The sequence below is a fragment of the Rhinopithecus roxellana genome, chromosome 1 (genome assembly GCF_007565055.1).
Source record: "Rhinopithecus roxellana isolate Shanxi Qingling chromosome 1, ASM756505v1, whole genome shotgun sequence".
Taxonomy (NCBI): Eukaryota; Metazoa; Chordata; class Mammalia; order Primates; family Cercopithecidae; genus Rhinopithecus; species Rhinopithecus roxellana.
In genome coordinates, this window is record NC_044549.1 from 192,694,001 (window position 1) to 192,699,525 (window position 5,525).

A 5,525-nucleotide genomic window follows, 5' to 3' on the forward strand; every position below is an offset into this window, starting at 1 on the left:
GGGCTGAAGATTAAGGTGAGTTTTAGTGTTTTGTTTGGTCTAGGATTAGAGTCGGGATGTGGCCAGGGTTTAGGCTTTATTGTTTAATACTCAGTGTTCAGACGTTTCTAGTTAAGAGCAGTGCGGTCTGTTGGTCTGCAGCTGTGAAAAGAACACTCCACAGACTTGTGCCCGCCGGCGGCCTCCCCTGTGTCCCTGTGACCGCAGCAGCAAAGATGGACTCAGGAGCGCAAGTGGCTGATGAAGTATGTCACATTTTTCATGACATGAAAGTTCATAAATGCTCCACACCAGAAGAAATCAAGAAAAGAAAGAAGACTGTCATTTTTTGTCTCAGTGCAGACAAAAAGTGCATCATTGTAGAAGAGGGCAAAGAGATCTCGGCTGGAGATACTGGTGTAACCATAACTGGTCCTTTCAAGCACTTCGTGGGAATGCTTCCTGAAAATGATTGCTGCTATGCTTTATATGATGCAAGCTTTGAAACAAAGAAATTCAGAAGAATATTGTTTGTTTGTTTGTTTGTTTTTGTGGGCACCAGAACTACCACCTCTGAAAAGTAAAATGATCTACACAAACTCTAAGGATGGAATAAAAAAGAAATTTCAAGCAAATGAACCAGAAGATCTCAATTGGGTTTGTACTGCTGAAAAGTTAGATGGGTGGGTACTTGATTGCAGCTTTTGAAGGATCCTCTGTGTAGGCCATCATTCAGTGCCACAAATGGAAAGCTTTCATGTTTAATGTTATCCACTTGCTAAATAAATAAAGCAACCATATGTTTTTAAAGAAGAGAAAACAAGAGTAGTGCTCAGATAGAATGTGTAGCTCATGGAATTCAGTACTGGGATCATGTTTACTTCCTGGTGTGTGCATTTGCTAAACAGGATTCTACTAAACAGCCAAGGATACATACCCTCTTTTAATTAAATAATAGAAGCCAATTGAGCATTGTCTTAGAGTTTGTGGAGTAAATGTGTAACCCTAGAAATTATGCCCATTTGTGTATTATCAGTGTGTACAAGTCACAGAAAGACATTTTGGAAAGTATACTGCCCAGGAACTTTTTCTGAAAAGGGTAATATGGCTGAAAAGATTCAGCCAAAAGAAAACTAAATTCAAATAAAATAAATTAAAAATAAATTAAAATGAAGACAGCTTCTGTAATAAAGAGGCATTTTTATGTGAAGAGGCATTTTATGTAACTATTGATAACAGTGAAACCAGTTATAAATAATTAAATCTAAATATTTCTGATAATATGAAAAAGAAAGAGGTTTGATGTGAAAAATTAGTAAGGAATTAAGCTTATGTATTTTTCCAACACTTTGAGTCATGTGAGGGGAGAAGTTACAGTGTCCAGAATTTTGACGATCTGAGAGGTAAAAAGTGAAGAGTTATTTAAACAAAAATAGTTGTTAGTCTGGGTGCAGTGGCTCACGCCTGTAATTCCAGCACTTTGGGAGGTTGAGGTGGGAGGATCACTTGAGATCAGGAGTTCGAGACCACCCTGGCCAACATGGCGAAACCTCGCCTCTACTGAAAACACAAAAATTAGCCAGACATGGTGGTACATATAATACCAGCTACTCAGGTGGCTGAGGGATGAGAATCACTTGAATGCGGGAGGTGGAGGTTGCAGTGAGCAGAGATTGCATCACTGCACTCCAGCCTGGGTGACTGAGCAAGACTCTATTTCAAAAGAAACAGTTGTGAAAGTGATAGATGCACAACATAAAGACATTTGAACCTGAGGAAAGGCGTGCAACTAAGAGTGATGAAAGGTAAACCTTCCTCCTGGGCTTTCCCTTCATTGCTCTTCTGAGATGGATTCACTCTTTCCTGCCCTTGTCTTTCTTTGATTTCCTTATTTTGTTGGAACACATCATAAGTACGATGAAAGGTATGTTTATTCTACCATTTTGCTGTATTGGTGATTGAGCTAGGTCTAGAATTCTAGAACTTTGAAGGCTTGCTTTTTGTCTTCTAGCCCCTAGGATAGCTGATGGCATTCTGATACCTTATTATTTTTATTTTTGCAGGTGACAATTTTACTGCTGTTATCATTTTTGTGTGTGTACCTGAAGACTTTAAGATTGCCTCTTCATTTTTGGTGTTCTGAAACTTGACAATGATGTGTCTAGTTGTAGGTCTTTTTTTCATTCAGCATATTTAGTAACTGGGGAGGGGAACTTTGAGTGTCTTCAGTCACCTACATGAATTAACCTAGCCCTTTACTTCAAATATAAATGGGCCACCGTGGACCACCAGACATTTCTGCAAAACCAACAGTAAAATTGAGAAGGACTAAGATGAACAAATAGGAAAAAAAAAAAGAAACCCAGATAGCATTCAGGGAACTGAAAGTTGTAAAGTGCTGACTGGTCTCTCTCTCTGAATCCATGACCACTGAAACCTCAAGTAGCTCAGAGTGCTGCTCAGCAAGTGTCCTTCTTTTCCCCATTCCATCCGCTTCCCTAGGTGATGACTTTATAGCTTACCTCTTTCAGACCTCCAGTGCAGCCTCCCCATCCCACCTCAGCTGATTACCTTGCTCCTGACTTTCTTGAGAATTAGAAGTGTCAGAAGAGAATTTTCATGAGCTCCCATTGCCAGATCCACCCAGTCTCCTGACACAGTACTCACATGCCTTGTCTTCCTTCCTATTAGTGTGCAGTAATTGTCTCTACTCTTAGGTCAGGCTGGCTCCTTCCCTGAAGGCTTAGATCCTATCCTCTCTCTGCTTCTTAAGGACATGACTTCACCATTCTCTGCCTTCTCTCCTGAATCATCATTTCTCCCCTCTCTACTGTATTATTCCCATCTGCAAACATGCTGTTATTTTTCACATCTTAAAAACAACAAAGAGCATTTCCACTTCCCCCTCCAGCTACTGCCTTTCATCTTCCATTCTCTCTCTTTTTTTTTTTTTTTTTTGAGACCGAGTCTCACTCTGTCACCCACTGTCACCCAGGCTGGAGTGCAGTGGCGCGACCTTGGCTCACTGCAATCTCTGCCCCCCGGGTTCAAGCGATTCTCTTCCCTCAGCCTCCTAAGTAGTTGGGACTACAGGCACGTGCCACCATGCTCAGTTAATTTTTGTATTTTTAGTAGAGACAGAGTTTCGCCGTGTTGGCCAGGCTGGTCTTGAACTCCTGACCTCAAGTGATCTGCCCGCCTTGGCCTCCTAGAGTGCTGAGATTACACGCATGAGCCATAGCGTCCACCTCCATTCTCCCTTAATCAAGATTTTGTCCCCACCACTCTACCCAAACAAATCTTGTCAAGTTCAACAATGATCTCCCTATAACTAAACCCAAAGGTCAATTTGCAGGCCCCAGATTCCACTGAATGCAGGGAATCATGCCACCTACCTTGAAGCACCCGTCTTTACTTGGCTTCCAGGACCCCTGCACTCTCCTGGTTTGCCTCTGAGCTCACTGGCAGCTCCTTCTCACTCTCTATTGGTGGTTCTCCCTCTATTGTCCGCCCTTCTAATATGGGGATCTCCAGGACTCAGTTCTTAACCTCTTCTCTTCTTTATCTACACTTTATGAATTTCTTTTTAAAGTCCATCTATATATAATATTTACAATCCTGACTTATTTCCTCTGATCTCAAGGCTCATGTATTTCACTGCCTTGTAACATCTCCTTTTGGATCATAGGCATCTCATGCTTAGAAAGTCCAAAATTGAGCTTTTGACCTACCCCTCACCTCCAACATGGCTTCTTCCACAGTCCCCTTCATCCCTCAGTAAATGCTAATTCAGGTCTCCTAGTACTCAATCTGAGAACACAGGAATCTTCTCTTTTCCTCACATGACACATCCCATGCATGATGTATTATATAAAACATACACATTATATATCCAGAATCTGACATCTCATGATTATGAGACATAATCATAATCATAAATGATTATGATTATCTCCATTTAACAGGTCCAACCTATCATCATTTCACACCAGAACCTTCTCAAATAGTCTCCTAACTAGAGTAGCCAGCTTGTCTCAGTTTGCCTGGCACTTTCACAGTTTTTGCACTGAAAGTCCAGTCTCAGGAAATCCCTCAGCCCCGCACAAACCAGGATTATTTGCCATCCTACTTATAACTGGAGTCTTCTCTTCTTCTGTTGCCTCTTACAGTCCATTTTCAATACAGCTAGGGTGATTCTTTTAAAATGCAAATTTTATTATGTCACTTCTCTGTTCAAAACCCTTCAATGGCTCCCTACCCAACTTAGAAAGAAAGCTATTGCTTTCAGTGGCCCACAAGACTATAGGATCCACAGGCTTGTAGGAAAAGAAGGGAAGTTCAGTTTTGATCAGGCTGATATTGCAGTACTGTGGAATGTTCAACTGGCAAGGTCCAAAATTGAATGGAGTATCGAGAATATATTCTGTTTGTAAAACAAAAATAGATTACTATGGAAAAACTTGCAAGAAAGAATTCTAGGAAATTAGAAATATTTGTTAAAATGAAAAAAGTCAATGGTAGGCCTGAAAGACAAAATTATAGAAGCTCTGTCTTGTGATACTAATGATATATTCATAAGTAATGTGCATATGATATAGTTATATATTATATAAGATAAAAATATATAAAATAAAGACATATAAATACATACATTAAAAAATACATTTGCAACATGATGCACCAAATTCCCAAAATCTTCAGTGTGCACCTTTCCAAACCAAGGACACTCTTCTACATAACCAGCATACAACTCTTCCAGTCAGGAAATAAGAAATCAGCTCTAACACTAACATCTAATCCAAAGAATGTATTCATATTTCGCCAGCTGTCCTAACAATGTCTCTTTCCTGTCCAGGCTAGGATCACACTTTGCACTTCATACTCAAGTCTCTTTAGTCTCTTTCAATCTGGAATAATTCCTTGGTCTCTCCCTGTTTTTCATGATCTCAATAGTTTGAAAGAGTGCAGACCTTTCAGTCTGTAGGATGAAGCTCAGCCTGGTTCCACCAATGTTTCCTCAGGACTGGATTCACACTTGTGTTCTGGGAGTGCCGAAGCTCAGCCTGGTTCCACCAGTGTTTCCTGGTTCACATGTATGTTCTGGGAGTGCTATGTGGAAGGGAGGCTGTCATCTTCTCACTGCATCACACGAGGGGGCATACAATGTGGGCTCGTCCCCACACTGGGGATGGCCATCTTTAGCACCTGGTCAATTTGTGTCAGGTTTCTCCACATTAACTCATCATTTTTCTATTTGTAATTGATGAACATTTTGTGGGAAGATATTCTCAAACTATGCCAATGTCCTGTATCCCATTAAATCTCCACTAACTCGATTTAGTAGCTATTGATTACTTTTGCTTGAATTAACCACTGTTAGGGCGGTTGTAAATGGTGGTTTATCTATTATCATCATTCCTACGATATATATTAGCTGCTGTGCTACTATAAGGAAGACATTTCCCTTTTCCTCCACTTACTTTTTTCCTTTTAAAAAAAATTACTCATAGTCAATCCTCTACTTATTTTTATTGATATAGGCTCAG

At 40.3% G+C, this 5,525-nt stretch overlaps 1 pseudogene; it reads left to right on the top strand.

Moving 5' to 3' along the window:
- Positions 1-215: 215 nt before the first annotated feature.
- LOC115899023 lies at positions 216-782 on the top strand (annotated as a pseudogene).
- The last annotated feature ends 4,743 nt before the right edge of the window (positions 783-5,525 follow it).